This window comes from Poecilia reticulata, linkage group LG6 (genome assembly GCF_000633615.1).
Source record: "Poecilia reticulata strain Guanapo linkage group LG6, Guppy_female_1.0+MT, whole genome shotgun sequence".
Lineage (NCBI taxonomy): Eukaryota > Metazoa > Chordata > Actinopteri > Cyprinodontiformes > Poeciliidae > Poecilia > Poecilia reticulata.
This window is the reverse complement of record NC_024336.1, coordinates 8,483,725-8,501,312: the sequence shown is the minus strand read 5'-3', so window position 1 is coordinate 8,501,312 and position 17,588 is coordinate 8,483,725. Positions and strand designations below refer to the sequence as shown.

At 39.2% G+C, this 17,588-nt stretch overlaps 1 long non-coding RNA gene across 1 annotated transcript; it reads left to right on the top strand.

Moving 5' to 3' along the window:
• The first annotated feature begins 3,868 nt into the window (after positions 1–3,868).
• Positions 3,869–6,821, top strand: LOC103465870 (uncharacterized). Its single transcript, XR_533864.1, has 3 exons — positions 3,869–3,921; positions 4,987–5,332; positions 5,417–6,821. It is a non-coding gene; the product is annotated as an uncharacterized LOC103465870 (long non-coding RNA).
• Positions 6,822–17,588: the final 10,767 nt, after the last annotated feature.

Here is a 17,588-nt window from a genome sequence, read left to right as displayed (position 1 = left end):
CCCATTGTCACAAGGAGCCCTTTGAACACACACTGTGAGAACCTAACACCACAAATAACTCAGAGAACTTCACGTGTTTCTGTGTGAAAGGTGTGTCACATTTAGACCAGTCCTGGATTTGTTTTATAAAATGTTTTATTCAGCTCAAGTTCAGTAGTAAATTAAATAAATAAATATGGGTACACTGAGCAGAGACTTAAAGCATGCCCTACATAAACTGATGAGACACTTTTTTTTGCTTAAGTTGCTTTGTTTAAGTCAAAGCTTTCTAATCATAACACAGTTTAAGTTTGATAAAGGAAGCACTGAAATTTGTGATACAAAAATGAGATGAACTATACTGGAAATCAAATTTTAGATATTGTTTCTTTCAAATGGATTCACATCTGGCTGCACAGTGGAGCAGTTGGTAGAGCTGTTGCCTTGCAGCAAGAAGGTTCTGGGTACGATTCCCGGCCCCGGTCTTTCTGCATGAAGTTTGTATGTTCTCCCTGTGCATGAGTGGGTTTTCTCCAGGTACTCCGGTTTCCTCCCACAGTCCAAAAACATGACTGTCAGGTTAATTGATCTCTCCAAATTGCCCCTAGGTGTGAGTGTGTGTGTGCATGGTTGTTGTCCTGTGTGTCTCTGTGTTGCCCTGCAACAGACTGGAGACCTGTCCAGGGTGACCCTGCCTCTCGCCCGGAACGTTAGCTGGAGATAGGCACCAGCAACCCTCCCGACCCCACTGAGGGACAAGGGTGTAAAGAAAATGGATGGATGGATTCACATCTGACAAGGATGCTTCACACAGCATGAAGACGAGGTCCTTATGGGTGTATTAGGAGTGTATTGCTTTAAACATCCACAAATCCTCCTCCACAGTAAGGATGTAGTGGTCTGTCCTGGTGGATAACGTCTGTTAGCGCTTCAAATAGCATGTTAGCAGCATGCTGGCAGAGTGTCCACAGCACAGGTCCTTGGGAAATACCTTAGCTTTGTTTTTATTAATATCAAAGACAGGGCAGACGGACAACTTCATGCTGGTGTGACCTGATCTTCCTGCACTTGTAGCTACATCCCAAATGTTCCAAGAAAGAATGCATGTGGGTTTTCCAGATGGTGCTGCTAGCATGTAGCATAGACTGAGTGTGCAGGAAATGTATCTTGTAAATTACCAGGAAGAATCCTTGTTGGCAAGAAAGACAACTAACATTCTTAAGACTAGAGTAACATAGAAAAAGGTTTTCCTTCTGAGCCCTCTAATAAATCCTGTAGGGAAATGGCGAAAGGGCTATTCCAATTTTCACTAACTTGAGCATCTTTAGTATGTTCTACTTTAACCTTTGGGCGTGCAAGACTGAAGTGATACAGTTGATGTCGCCTCGGGGTCCATGTGGACCCCGCAGAGGCAAAAATGACACAGTTGATGCTGACGCTAGGAGCGGAGCGGGAGGTAGATGGGCTCGGGGTCCGAGTGGACCCTGCCGAGGCAAAAATGACACACTTGCTGCTGACACTCGGGGTGGTAGCTGTGGGGGTCCGAATGGACCCCGCCGAGGCAAAAACTAAACAGGAGCTCTCGCATCACAAACATCGAAAAAAAAAAAGTACTACTTCATCCTACAAGCCAACCTGCTTCTGTTCTGGTTCATATTCAGTGTGATACACACCATGTCACCAAACAGCACAATGACTATTTGTGACTTTACACAAACACCAGAGTTCACGTTAGATGGTGTCATGCAGCCGACTGAACACAGCTAGCTAGCTCGCTCCACTGTCCTGACTGTAATACAGAGGAAGCCAACCTGCCGCTGCAACGGTGGTGAAGTGCAACACAAAACACAAACACCAGAGTTTACGCAAGATGCCGGCATGCAGCCGAGTAAACACAGTTAGTTAGCTCCTCTGTGTTCCTGGCTGTAACACAGAGGAAGCCAACTTGATCCTTGCTGTTATGAACTACCACCACCACCATAACACAACAGTTATGCCAAGGGGGGTCTGATATACCCCACATTTTTAAAACCTGAACTAGATCATTAATTTCTGACATCTGCCTCTTATACCACAGACCCACTATACTGTTTTTGCCATAAAAGTTACACAAAAAGTACAATATCAACAGGATAAAACAGAGCACCTTTGCTGTTTAGCCTGTTACTTGCTGAAACTCTGGCTGTGTCTTGATCTCTTGTGGCCTGAATGATCCAGGAAAATATAGTTTCCATTCATATAAATGTCGCTGGGGATTTGGATTCAGGTGTTTACAGATACACTGTGTCTAGGGCTGCAGCCGCCACCAAATACATCTTGTGTTAATTAATTACTGCATACGCTTCAGGGATGTTGCTGTTGTACATACATATGATGTTTGTCTCTGTGGTTTCTCAGTTCTGTTTTCTTTTCTCTCTTTCTGCAGGTGGAGAAGCAGACTTCTTGTTTTCTTGTATTCTCTCTACCCGTTGTTCTCTCCTTTTTCTCCCTCTACATTTTTGCCACATTCCTTTCCTTTTTGTTGTTTTTTTCTCTTGCTTTTCTGTCTGAATTTGAAATAAACCCAAAGCAATTTCTAATAGAGTTTTTATGTATATATCAAATGGAGCATTACAGTAAATTTGTTGGGCTTCTACTTGCCACTCAAACAGATCTGAGGGTCCTGAGTGATTAACATCTCTTGACATTGTGCTGAATTATTATACATTAGATTAAAAGACCTGGGTCTGTCTTTAAATACTGAGGCTTAGAGAATCTCTTCTATTTTTGACTCATAAGACCACAAAACTTTATTCAGCAACATGAATCACTATGTTAACTTTAATGCCAGAGGTACATCACCATGCTGAAGGTATAATTTCAATTTCCTTTATATATATTGGTTTCAAGTCACTATTATATTTGTATGATAATTTCTGTAATTCACATAAATCAAAAAGGATTGAAGACAAGAACTGATTTGTGTTTCCTTTTCTAAACTTTTGTTTAGAAAAGTTGGTAAAGTTGGTAAAATAAATCTGTATGAGTTTGAGCTGCGCAACACAGCACTTTTTTTGCAAAGTGTTCATTTAATTATTCACCGGCATTATGTTAGCCTTTAAAGTCGCATGCAGTCTGTGCTACGGAACACTAAATTAATCAATTCTTGAAAAGATTTTTTTTTTTCTAGAAGATGTTTATTTCTTCCAGTAATTTAAATACGGTCAGATACAAAGCACTCTTGTACCTTCAATAAAATCTCTAATATTGAGGTAATTTCTGTTTTGTCTCTTGGTTGTTTTCCAGCCGTCCTTGTAGATAATCTCACAGAGAAAGGGAAAGGCACAAAGGTGGAGAGGAAAACCAGCACATACTGTAATCTATCCAAGTGAAGCAAGCAGCTGAACTAATAGATCTGCTGCCAGATAGACAGGAAGACTGGATAAGTCATTCAGCAGCTGGGGGTTTGAAGAATGGTCTGGAACTCATGTAAGGGAATAAATACTTCCTTTTGCATGCTTGTTTAAAGACAGCCTTTCATGAAAATCTGTACACACTCTACTTCGAGAGGTAAACAGTGATGGAGATCAAAGAACATTTAATTGATTAAAATTTGAGGTTCTAATGAGCCTTGGTTTAGTATTTTAATCTTTCAATAAGTTTGGGAATGGAATGTTAAAGGATCCACTTCAGAAAATCCTCCTTTCCCTTTTAATTACAACTAAGATGGTTTGAGTTCCAGCAAATGCATCAGTAATTTCCAGATGAACAGAATATCCCTTCTGTTGCAGTGTTAATGACAACAGTGTGGCATCAGCTGAACTCAATTAAATCCAACAACTACACCTACACTGCACCTTGACTTTGAGTGACCGCTTAGTCTTTAGTTTTTAGGCAGGAGAAAGAGTGATTAAGATGTAACCTAACTTCAAAATATATAACCTATTCAGGAGGGCTCATATGGTAACAATTCTAATTTATTTAGTACAAACTGTCGCAACTTGTGTATAATCTTGTTTTCATATAATTCAGTTGAATGTCAATGTTCAGTATTCCATATTTACATTTAGTTAAAGCTGTCAGTAACTCAGGACCCAGAGGTTTTGGGGCATCAAAGTACTTGGTTTTTGGATTTAAATAATGGATCCTTTGTTTGTGGATCTAGTGAACACTTACTGTCCTGGCTACTGAAGTATTTTGTGGGGTTGCTGTTATTTTTCTGGGGTTAGCTTTAAGGACTATTGTTAAAGCTATCTACTTAAGGATGCTCAGGTGCACTAGAGCACTCTCAGATCCAACTCCTTTAAGTGTGACCACGCATCTCAACTGGAAAAAGATGGATTGCTTCTTCTAGATTTGGGGTTACTCTTTGCCTCAATGGAGAAATTCAAGTCCTTGGTGTTTAGTTCACAAGTGACAGCATAATGTAAAAGGAGACAGATGCATATTCAATCTAAATGTTACTGCAATCTGTTGCTGTGAAGAAAGAGCTAAGCTAACAAGCAAAGTCATGGTGGCGACAGTGGTAGGAGTTTGTCCTGTAATTGGTGGGTTGCTGGTTTGAGACCCTGCTTCATCCGTCTGTTGTTCTGCAAGACAGTTCACCCACCTTACCTGCTGGTGCCTGGCAGCCTCACTTCTGTCAGACTGTGTGTACAATGTAGCTTGCCACCCTGAATGTGTGTGTTTGTGTGTGTGTGAATGGGTGAAGAGTTGAAAGTAGTGTCAATTGCTTTGGGCTCCTCTGGTCTTGATAAACACAATACAAGTACAATTACAAGCCAAACTCTTGATCTACCAGTTGGTTTACATTTCAACCATCACCTATAGCAACAAGAAATGGAAAGGATGAGCTTCTTTCACAGGGTGGTGGGACTGATCAGCCTTAGAGATGGGATGACAAGCTCAGTCAGTCTGTCCAGTGGAAAGAGGAGTTGCTACTGCTAAGCAATAAAAAAGTGAGTTGAAGTGGTTCCAACAATTCACTCAAGACTTTACTTGTGTTGTCCATCTGACATCTCTCATCAGGCCAAGCCTGCAGTTCTCCCTGCAGGTTGTTCAAGCTGTCCTGTTTGCCACAGCACCTATCTGCCTCCATCCTGATGCTGCTGAAACTTTTGTAATCAAAGTTGATGCATCTAACGCACTTACCACAGAGTTACCACACTTCACCAACAAGAATGGGATGGAAAGCTCCACTCAAGGAAGTTTTGTCTCACTCAGGAGGAATATTTTGAGGGCGACTGGGAACAGATGGCGTTCACAATCAGATGAAGCAGTGACAATAGGCCTTTGGAACAAAAGAAACCTTCCTGTTCTGGACTGACCACAGGAACTGGATATATATTCAAACTCTAAAACAACTGCGTTCCAAGTAGGCTTGTTGAGTTGAGTACTTTTATTGAATCTTACAATGTCCATCTAATGAATGCTTACAACAGATGCTCTCTCCAAACAGTTTCTCCATATCACTCTGGACCCTAAGCCAATCCTTCCTGTCCACCGGTTATCAGCTCCTCTTTCTTGGCCTCTGAAGTCGTCCATCTGCGCTGCCCTGCCTGCCAGTGCCTCATGAGACTCCTGCTTGTCATCTTTACATTCCTTCCCAGTGTGGTCTAAAGGTTTTGATCTGGGTCTTCTGGTCTGGGCAGGACCCAGAAACTCCTCCAAATGGCACTCTGATGATCCTCCATGGGTCAGGACATCATTCAGGTTGTTTCTGTGCTTCCCATGTGAAGCTTAATTCACCACAGCTGTATAAGTTCTCTCTCTTTCTCTTCTCTTTGCCATTCCCACTTCATGTCCGGTCTGTATGTAACACTGATTCCTTTCCAACTCTTCTGTCAGTGCCCAGGGTGTTATTGTTATTTGAGCAAAGTGCTTTTTTCTCCCTACCCACCACCAGCTCGTTTGGGTCTAGCCAGCATGGCACATCTTTCTCAGTAATCCATGAGTCTCGCCCCAAACTGTCTGCCATATTCACAATGAAGTCATGAGACAGAATATCCCTTCTGTTGGGATATGAAACAAAGACAGAACCGAACCCAAGAAAAACTCAAAATAAAGAAGTTATAAATTTCTGCAGAACCATCTACCACAGCACTGTGTCAGGATCAATCTCACCAATTAATGAATTCATACATTGAGTAATTTATTACATTGCATGAATATAATCACTGTGTTTGTTATGAGCTGTTAAAAATCTTACTTTTGATCATGTAAAAAGCAATTAATGAGGAGCAGACATTGCCTTTCAGTCCAGAGAATTGTTGGTTCGCAAAGACAAGCACAGCTTTCCAAGCCTCTGATCTGTTGACTGATCTGTTAGACTGGGAAATGTGTGCTGCCACAGCAACACGCACATGCTAGCTAAAAGAAAATCTGCACGTCAAAATGTTGAGGAGAAGGTTATAAATTATAGATCAGAAGCACACTGCTCCGAAAGTGATTGATTTTTTTTTTTCTGCCATCATTATTCGGAGCCATGAGAATAAACTTGTGCACATAGTTACGCATTTACACCACATCCATCCATGTTCAACAGTTTTGTGTGTACAAAGTAACACATGTACTGACTTTTCTCTGAGAGTGATTGTCGAGCTTTCTGTTGTAATGCCCAAACTTCCAGTTCCAGTCGTAACGTTCTTCAGCCATTAGAAGAGCAGAGAATCCCTTTGAATAGGTGAGACCCGATGTGGCTCTGACCCCAACATCATGGAGTTAGTTTGGAATTAGGAAAAAACAACAAGATCCCAAATGTACAAGAGGAGAGCTAACCAGAGTTAGGTAGTAACTTCTTACATTTACTCAATTACATTCACTTGAGTAAATTTTTTAAACAAATGTACTTGTAGGAGTATTTTTACTATTCTGTCCTTTTTACTTTTACTTGAGTTATTTTGTTGTGAAGTATCTCTACTCTTACCTGAAAAAAAGTTCTGGATTTTCTACCCACTAAAAAAATGAAAAGCAAATATGTTTTAAACAAACATTTACCAGACAAAGAAATACACCCTCAGTTTGTGTTAAAGTTTCATGTATTTTATATTGAAATAAACAAATTTGGAAAAACGGTTATTTTGCCTAATTTTGTTAATTTCTTGTTACTTATTTGAATTATTGTCATTTTAATCCTTAAAATATGAAAATTTCTACTTAATTTTATATTTTGATCCATCTGATGATGTAATTTTTAAATACTAATAAACTGATAATTTAATGAGTTACTCAGTACTTGGGCAGACATTTTTTTTAATCAAATAATTTTTTACTCTTTTTTGAGTAACTTCTTTGATGTCCACTTTTTGAAGTACTGTTACTTTTTCTTGAGTATAATTTTTGGGTACTCTACCAACCTCTGCCCATAACCAACTTTGTCAGAAAAGTAAAGAAATATTATATTTCAGCATAAAACCTGGACCTGCAATATGAAAATACCACCCTATAAACCAAGGACAATGTCTTTGGTTTATAGATAATTGCTTTTTAGAAATGTTTTTTTAATAGCACTTTCTTAGTTTTCTGTATGTTGCTTTATGGTGGTCTGTGAGAGGCTCTTAAAGTAACCATACTTACTTACCTATTTAGATTTATTAGAGAATTATATTACGCGCAATGATGACTCTTTCATACTGAAGTTATCATTAGATATTCCACATTTGAAAGACTCAACCAAACCACCTTTAACTTCACCTTTACTTTTGCAGCTCTACACAGTTTTGTTTTTATTTTCATAGCTCTAGTTTTTACTGACAGCAGAACCTATTTCTCACTTTAAACCAACCACCCACACATACACAAGGGCGACCTGTAATCACAGAAGACAGTGAAATGGCAGGGTTGCATTCTTCTTGCCCCGCTGAGCAGAGCAGCAGGAAAGAAATGTCTTAGATCACTGTTCACTGACATGTTTAGCTGATCTGATAGGAATCCACTGATAAGAGAGAAAAGATGCAGCTTGCCAACAGCCCAGGCTAACAGTGTGAAGAAAACAACAACAAAAAAACCTATCCAGGCAGGTTTATCATAAACAACACAAGCAGAACATGCCAGTCCTTTAATGGCTCTGTGTTTCTGGATGTTCTGATTACACGATCTGCATTGTTCACAACAGGAGAAACTTCCAACCTGTGTGAGATAAAGCCAAATGGCAGTCAGGGGATGGTGAATGATTGAGTGTGAGTATATGTAGGTACATGCAGAGTGTGTGTGTGTCAGTGAGGAGGTGGAGAGCAGGGCAGGGCTGGGAGTGGTGATGGGATCTGTCAGCGCAGTGAGACACAGACGGGGAGTCAGAAAGCTGCCAAATGAGACGTGGCTCCACGCCGTCTCCACCGTCCAAATTCCAGCTAGCTTAGATTATTATCAGATCTGTCACCATGATCCAGAAAGACGGACCAAAACTCACATAGAATGATGCAGTTTAACGTTAAGATCACCTAAAACACCATGACTTGTAATGAGGTACTTATTAATTCATTAAAAAAAAGAAATTATATATCATGCACATCATTGTTCTTCACCATATCAGACAGTTCAACCACAGCAATAATCTTCACCAATGACTCACAATTTATACAAACAGTAGTGTTTTGGTGATATTTATGTTACTACGGTGATTCACCGGGAATCAACTTACTCTAACCTGCACCGAAACAGGTTATTTTCTAGATAAGTGATGAACACAGCTGAAAAATTTCACGCTTGTGAAAAAGTAAACACACTAAAGTAAACACACTTATTTCCTGTCTACTTTTTGCCTTTCAGTGCCAGGCATCCTAATGAATTATTTTATTGCTGTCTTGTATTATTTATGTTTGTGTTGTTTGGTGTGGGTTTATTTCAAAGAGCATTTCTGATAGCCGGGGGTGAATCTGAATGAAGGGTGGCTTTCACAAACTGTGCAAGAAGAATACTGAATCACAGCGATGACATCATAGCAAGAACATTCTGGGTCAAAACTCACCCAGGGTCTGTCTGTGGGGCAAGGGTCATGACCTTTGGGGGTCAACTGACAGTACCTCTCGGCTGGAACATTAGGGCTGGCATGTTTACTCAAGTTTTAAGAACAACAGCTTTGCCCCAAACGCATTGGAAATGGACCCTTCAACATGCAACCCTTCTGATAGATTAGCAGTTCAATTTTCATAGTACTGTCCAAAGTAATTAAATAAACTGTAGAAAAGTAAATGTGTCTGAGTTGTGAAGCTCTGGTAAAGTGTGGCGGTGGTGGTAAGAGAACATTTGCCTCAAGCTACAAGAAACTTGAGTATAAAAAAAAAATCTTTGAAGCAAAAAGGGCCTGCATGTTTTACAGGGACAGTTATTGCAGCTGCACAGCATCCTGTTCAGTGAACACCATGTTTCAGATTGTCTTCTCTTCTACTCCCTGTCAGACTAAACCAAAAATCTTTAACATGATGCAACTACAGCAAAGGTCTGAAAATCAGCCACTGTCCTGTGTTCTGTGGGGTGAGAGAGGACTGATCGACCCGCCCGCCAGGTCACAGCTTGTGGTTAACAATAACTACCCCACTGTTGCCAATTTAGACACTTTATTGCAATATTTAACAACTTTTCAAAAGAAAAAAATAGTCATAGAACAAAACTGGAACCAGCCAGAAAACCGGTTCACTTATTAATCTAGATTTAAATAGAAGCCCTCAAGGATGCATGTCCGTCTGTTTATTCCATAGAGTATGCATGAATGTATAACAGAGGAGGAGGAGGATGCCATTGGTTATCTTGAATAAATGTTTTTGTTAAACTGCAGAAACCTTAAAGAAATATTTAATTAAAATCTGCTTTGATGATGTCCCATGGCTTTCACAGCCTCTGGACTCAGACACTGATTCACCTCAAACCAAAATCCAACCAGAATGAACCAGAATGAACCATCTATTATCCCGTATGTCAGGAAAAATGATGTCCATCTTTCGTAAAGGTCAGAGTTTTCTGTCCTTGCCTTTCAGATCTCCATTAACCCACCAATCAATCTTCATTTCTAAAGAACTTTTCTTTTCTTTTCTTTCTTTTTTTTGTTTTACAAAATCTTTTCTGAAACCAAAGAAAATACAAGGTTCAAAACAAACACACCTCATTCACCATCTGATCACCTTTATACATAAAAATAGACTTCAAGTAAGAATGTATGAACTTGTAGCTAGTAACCAAGAAAGCACTTAATTATAACTCATCATATTCACACACTGAAGGGAAAAGCAAAACTCTTAGCAAAGTAAAAAGAAAAAGGTCATCTAAATGTATGAAACAAGCAAGCAAGGCCAATGGATAATTGATTAAAACTTTGCTGAGCAAAAGTGTGTTTGGTCTGCCAGTTCATCCTCTATGTTTAATCTGAACCCTCAGAAACATTTGAAACACATTTTAATGTAATGTTTAGGTCATTGTTTGACTCACTTTTCATTTTCACTGAGGTGAAAAAGCTTTGCACCTGGTCCTGATCTTTTACTCTTCACAGGGCACAATGCAGCACTTTAACAAAGTTCAGCTCCTCTTCCTTTTCCCCTGCGACTCATTTAGTCCAACTAATTAAAGGACTGTGTTTGCAGCATGTAAAACACTGTAATTCTGGTCAGGCTTAATTCCCCCCTCCTCCCTCTCACATCACATTTGCCACACACAAAGCAGCAGTTAACCACTAGTGTGTGCACTGTCGCTTCCCATACACATTCTCTGTGGTTAAGCCACAGCACACTATAGCTGCAGTCTGGTCTGGCTCAGCATCCAATCAGAGCTTTAGCTGCACAGAGATCATTTTTCCCTGCTAACAGCAGAAGTGCACACTTAAATACACAACATGTTTGATAGTTATTTACAGAAAACTGTGCTACACGGTGATACCACAGTGAAGCAGAGTCATGGTGATGGTCAGGCTGGTCCTGACCATCACTGAAAAGCAAGCTGCATTCAGAGTTTCTGTTGTTCTATTTTCACTGTGGAAGGACAGAGAAAAGAGAAAATACGGCTCACTTCATTGTTCTCTGATTACTCGACTGGCTGCAAGGTCTGTCTGGCACAAGTTTCATCATCTGTCTCAGTTGGTGAGAATCTGTCAACTCCGTCTACCTTTGACTGTTTTCTGTAGATAAACTGAACTGTGTATGTCAAGACCTTATGGGGAAACTAATGACAAAGTGTCAAGATCTGCAACACAAATAAGAAATTAAAATGTTTGAGGACTTACAAAGTCACTTCCTACATAGAACCACCTGAGTCGTGTAGCATTTCACCTTGTCATGTTTAAAGCCATGCATGAAAAAATAACCAAGAACAAAAAAAGCAGTTTGGAAATAATGTAATAATAAAGAAGTATGAAACTAGATATCAGATAATCAGCTGCTGGGTTTCCTTTGACAGGACACGTTTTAAACCAACTTGAATAATGAACTAATGAACTGAGCTTGGATTGGTTGGAATGTACGATTGAAATGATTTGTTCGTAAATTGGCTTGAGGCAACATTTATTGTGAATTGATGAGATATAGATAAGCCAAATTGAAACTGAACTGAAAACATTTTAAACATAGAAATTGTCTCAGTATAATGAGACAATTTCTCATTATATGAATATGAAGAAAAGGAAAAGAAACATCTTGCATTTTTATATGCAAGATGTATGCAAGATCTTGCATTTTTATATGCAAGATGTCAAGAAACTGTATATATATATACAGTTTCTTGAGACTGCATAGAGCTGCAGTCATTAGCAGTGCTGCCTTATAGCCTGATATTCTGAGTTTGAATCAGTTTCTTTTCAGAGGAAAATCTCAGGTAAAGACATGAAACACTTCTACATCCAGCAAAATCGTTTAGTAACAGTGTTAGTTTTAATGAGCCATTTCAATAAGAACGGTCAATTATTCATTAGCAGAGATGACTTTTAACCAGGTGTGTTAAAAACAGGCTGTAGGAGCTTACTATTTTAATAAACCAATGCCAAGAACAAGTGATGGGGACATTTTTTAAAACTTCTGTGAGGTAGTGTAGTGAAAGTGTCATGACAGCATCAGCAGGCAGTTCATGTTTCTTCTTGGTGGATTTTATTTTAACCACAAAACCTAACCCTTAGTAGTGTGACCAGCAGGTGGAGATCTTTTTATTTTCTTTTAAGTGACAAGATGCACCCGAACACAAATTTAGCAGTGCACAATATTTTATTTAAACAATTGTTTAAAACATTTATTTTTAAAAACGAGGTTTCAGGGGTACTACTCGGTCCCTGGAACAAAAGAAACACAAAAGGAAAAAGGACAGACAAGTTCAATTATTCCAAAAGAAATAAAACAAAACATGCAAAAGAAATTAGTAAATCAAACCAAAAAGAAAACAAATTAGTAACTTCAATCACAAAACAAAACTAAAAGAAAACAATGGAACAAATCGTTGTCATCCGCTTCCAAATGTCCTTCGATGGGGCCGCAGGAGTAACGCCCCGCCCACACAACCTGCCCAATCCGCAACGAGTTTAGTTGAGAGCGGCCCAAACAAAAAATGGCAAGACAAGAGAAGACAGCAGAGCGTCCAAAGCGCTGCAGCTCCAAACAATCAGTTGCCCAGGGGTGGAAACACAGCCTAACCCGGGAGGAAGCGGGTCAGCAGGTGAGGACCAGACGGAAGCCGCACGCCACAGCAACCCCCAGCTGCAGCCTGCAACGCCATCAGAGCAACAGATCGCAGACGAGTCGACCAAACCCACAAGCCGACATGTAGCCGCCGTCCGTAGCAACAGTGGGAGAAACAAAGACGCACGCACCCTGCAGCGGCCCGCCCAACTATAAAGGCATTCGCCCCGCCCACCAATCAACGCTGCACATAGTGGGGGAGGGTGGAACACCATGCCACCACAGTAGCTATTAGAAAATAGGTTCAAACAGCAAAATCTAAACCAATAAACAGGAATAATAATTAATCCAATTTAAAAAGGTGTACTCAAAGGAAAACATGGCAAGCTTAGGATAATCTATTTTTTAAATGAAATTGTTAAGAAGTCCTACTGGCCACAAGCTTCTCATTTTAAACCTACAACTTGTTAGTTAGATACACGGCAGGATCTAACTAAAGTGTCCAGGCTGCCTTTATGCTCGGATCTACAGTTATAGCCTGTTTTTATTTAGATACATCAGAAGTGATTTCCAATCAGTTTATGTTTCCAAAATGGATGCCCAGTTCACATTCTAATTTATCCGTGAGCATAGAATCTTCGCCCTGGCCTGCAAAAGTTCAAAACTGATAAATGATTCTTTGTTATGGTAAAATGACTGACAGTAACGGAGTCTGAGACTGTGTTGTGTTGAATCATGTTCTGCAAATCATCCCAAGCTGTTTTTATGCCAACTAATGCTATTTCATTTTGATCACTGTTAGGTTGAGTTTTTATTAGAATCTTCAAATGATTTTTTCCCCATCTAATCTCAACTTCTGAGTGTCATGCTTTCAGAACTGAGTCTTACTTTGGGTCACACTAGTGCAGTTAAATTTCAGTTAAAACACTTTAAACTAACCCTTACAGTAACATTTCCCCTAAAGAGCACCATAAACCTCAGATTGCTCTGCTGGCCCTGAACAGTTTATGTAAATTAAGATCATATCAATTTATCTGTGTGATTCCTTTAAACTAACAAAGTGGAAGCTAAGGAAAACCTAAAATTATCCTGGTTCTGGTAAAAAACAAAAACAAAAAAAACATGTGCAGACAGGCTCACTGAAATGACAGATTTCAAAACAAAAACCTCATAAGAAGAAACATGAGACACGTTGGTGGCTGCATTCCTTTCTGGGCTCAGCACATCAGATTCTGTTCATGCAGTCGACTGAAAGCTTTAGATGTTACGCTAATGCATGCAGATCCAATATTATTATTATTAGAACTTTTTTATTCAAAGTCAAATAAATAACATGAAGACAAAAGCACAAATCATTATGGCTGTCAATAGAAGCATTTCTTTTTGCTTCATTGCTATTTTCTCTCTTCATCACAGGTGTTGTATATCTATGTCACTAGTATGTTTCAGTTATGTTAGGAATTAATATTCTGTAGTATTACTGAGATGAAACTTACTCAAGTGGCTCAATATGTTGACGTAGCCATGTTGGGTCAGAAGGTCTACTGTGGGATCTCTGAGCCTTATGAAACAACAATCACTGGATTTTTGGTGTATTTATTACAAAAATGTAACGTTTCAATTGTTCATTTTAGTGTTTTATGATATAAAGCACTTTGAATTGCCTTCTTGCTGAAATGTGTTTCTGAAACCTCTGACTTATGTAAAGGTCACATAAATTTGGACACAACGGAATATTAGTATTTATTACAATTTGACCACAGACTGTTAAGTTTACTGCTGGTTTCTAAGCTAAAAAGTGTGTGTGTGTGTGTGTGTGTGTGTGTGTGTGCGTGCGTGTGCTTGTGCTTGTGGGCGTGTGTGTGTGCGTGTGGGGGTGTGTGCGTGTGTGTGTGTGTGTGCGTGACGGGTTGATGAGGGATCAGTGTGGCTTTGGGTGAGTAGAATGGGCTGTTAGAGTAGAGAGGACCCTGCTGTGATAAACATGCTATGCTAAAAACAAAACAGAATATTTGCTTCTGAACTTGTGACCTTTCAAATATTTCTGATATTTTTAAGTGAGATTTCAAAACTTGCAACAATTGTCATCTTAATATAATTTAAAATCATGTAATATATAAAAGTGATGAAGTCTAGCTTTAATGTTGGGTATGTTAAAAAAAATAACTGAACCGTTTCAGTTTGCAAAGTTGAGTTATAAATATTTACTGTATTTTATAGGGTCTGTTAAAACTTTCAGTGAATATAAAAAGTATTCACCCCCTTTGATGTTTACTAAGCTCCCATAAAGCTTTGCCTGGTGATGATGCCAAGCAGCAGCTGGATGCAGAGAGTCTCCATCTCAGCTAGTGAAGCTTGTAGTTCCTTCAGTGTCGTCATGGTGACCTGGTTTCCTCTCTCACTAGTCTACTTCTGGTTGGGTCACTCAGGTCGTGAGCATGGTGTGATCTAGACAGATTCACATTTGGACCATATCCTTTCCATTTCTCGATGATGGTTTCTACTGAACATCAGGGGAATCAGAGCCTTAGGGATTTGTTTGTATCCATCCCCTGACATCTACCTTGGTCAGTCACTTTAAAGGGGAGCAAATATTTATCCAGTCACTTATTTTGTGTTTCATATATTATATTTTATTATCAATATTTTATGGAACTCAATGTTCACTTTGACATTAAAGATGTTATTTTTGTTTTTGTAATTTTTTACGAAAAGCCACAACATGGTGACAGTTCTAACAAATATGTAAAACATTTTTTTTCTGAAAGTTATGTACTGTAGCTTTAATAATCAACTAGTAAGGGGCAGCATGTGGAGAGCAGGATGTGGGAACCAGCAGAGCATAGCACAAGAATCCAGATGTGTTTTGTTTCTGACCCCAGTAAAAACAGTTCTAGATATGCCATCTTGTGCTGCACAGTGGAAAGCAATGTGAACTTTCCTCTCTACCTGGGTTTTTTTTAATTTTCTGTCTACCTGGAACTCTGTGTGCTTCGTTTTTCCCTTGTGAGAACGCAGAGAGAGCAAAGAAGTAGAACAAGCAAACAACTGAAAACTCTGAGGTGTTCCTCAGACTTACTTCAGTCTTTTTTAAGTGTGCATGTAGGCTTCAGTTGAGGTTTGTTGTTATGCTCCTGAGACTTTAAGCTCTTCATATTCTCTGTATATTTATCAGTGTTGTAAAACAATCATTTATCCACGAGAGTGCAGCAGGTGAGGAATGTGATTCAAAAGCATTTTGTATAACTTTGGGGGCTCACAACATGACTAATTCAGTGTATCATTCACGGTACATTCTGTATTTTATCTGATTCATTCATATTTTATCATGGGATGCTATTCCTCCTCAAAGTGGATTGTGGGTTTTCTCCTTTTCATGGCCATCCAGAGACCTGATGAGGCATACTGAACATGAATGAGGAATCTGTGTGTTTGCTGAAAAGAATGCTGGAGTTTACTCTAAATTACCTGAAAAGATTTTAGACACATAAAGCACCAGCAACACTGCAGCATTAACGGATTGTTCACAAAGGGTCCTGATTATTTCACCTGTTTACTGCTTTTCCGATTTTAAATGTTTTGTGCCTGACATTTCTGCACTAAAAAATCTTGGCTGTCCTGAGATGTTTCTGACCGGTCATGTTTCAGTTTGTACTCACGTTGACAATACTAATTTCTATAATCTGATCATAGTACAGAAGAAAAGCTAGTTATGTTACTCCAACAAATGACATGTACCCACAGGAGGACACTTATAGTTCTCTGGTGTGATCATGTTTCATGTCATATTTTAAGAAAACTTCCTGCTTTAATCAGAGATCAGAACCATGACAAGACAGTTTCTGTCTCTGATGAATACAATGGACTTCTTACAGCCTGTAGTGAACTACTCTACCGTAAAACTAAATAAACTTAAGTATTTGCACTGATGTAATTTCCTCTCAAGCTTATATATTTACGGTATATTTCATATCTGTATGCTGTGAAGGTGTGAAACCAAAACCAAAGTCAAATGGCTTGTTCCTGCACCTGTTTGGCCAACAAAACTTATTCTAATTCTGAATTGAATTTTGCTAAGATGCTGGACTTACGTGGATTCACGGAGAGGTGAAATGAATCCACCCTTCTTCCTTTTCATCAAAACAAAAAACTGGTGCTGCAGGTCGCCACCAAACTCACAGCAGAAGAAAATGATACCAAGGCTGACATCAAATCCTGTCATGTCTGCTTGATATGAAAATCTGACACTTGTTTTCTTAAATGAATGTGAATGTAGTTCCTCAAGCTTAGGTGAAGCTAAAATATCATTTCCAGAGTATTTTGGGTGCATGACACTGCACACACTCTAATTCAGACACAGGCTGCGCCTTTTCTACACGTTTCGGTTCCTGAGGTCCACAGTGAGTTTGGAGAGGGCATTAACAACATCAAGTGAAACTAAATCCTGGGAAGAATCTAGGACAAGCCTCTCCCACAGGAGGCTACATTGAATAATATCACTTGAAAGAGTGAAACCACCATCCAACTGTACATCACTTATTTTTCCACCCACTCCTGTACTGTGTTTCTTACTCCACGAGTCCTTAATAACTATTTTCATGAAGTAATACCAGCTCTGAAAGGAGCCTTTCAACTGGATTTGCTTCTCGTATTGTCTCAGTTTTACCTGCTGGTGGCGCTAAAACAAATCAGATCTTTGTAACCCCTGGTAGCATAATTCAGAAACTTCCCTTTACCATGCTGCTCTAACAACAACCTGTGGATGTATACGCTCCTGCCATTCTGACATACATACAGCATCATCCATGATGACTGAAGATATCCTTTCAACTGATTTTGACTTGAATAAGTTTGCCTTTTTTAGAGATGCATGTCTTTCAGTGTGCAGCGATCCTATTCCAGGTGTTCGGGTCATGATTCGATTACATTTTTTTATTCAATTATTCGATTTAATTTTTCCTCATTTTGAATGAATTCAGAATTCCCAGGACTTGTGATTTCAATTCTTTACAGAATTTTTTTTTTTTTCTGCAGGTCAGGGATGTT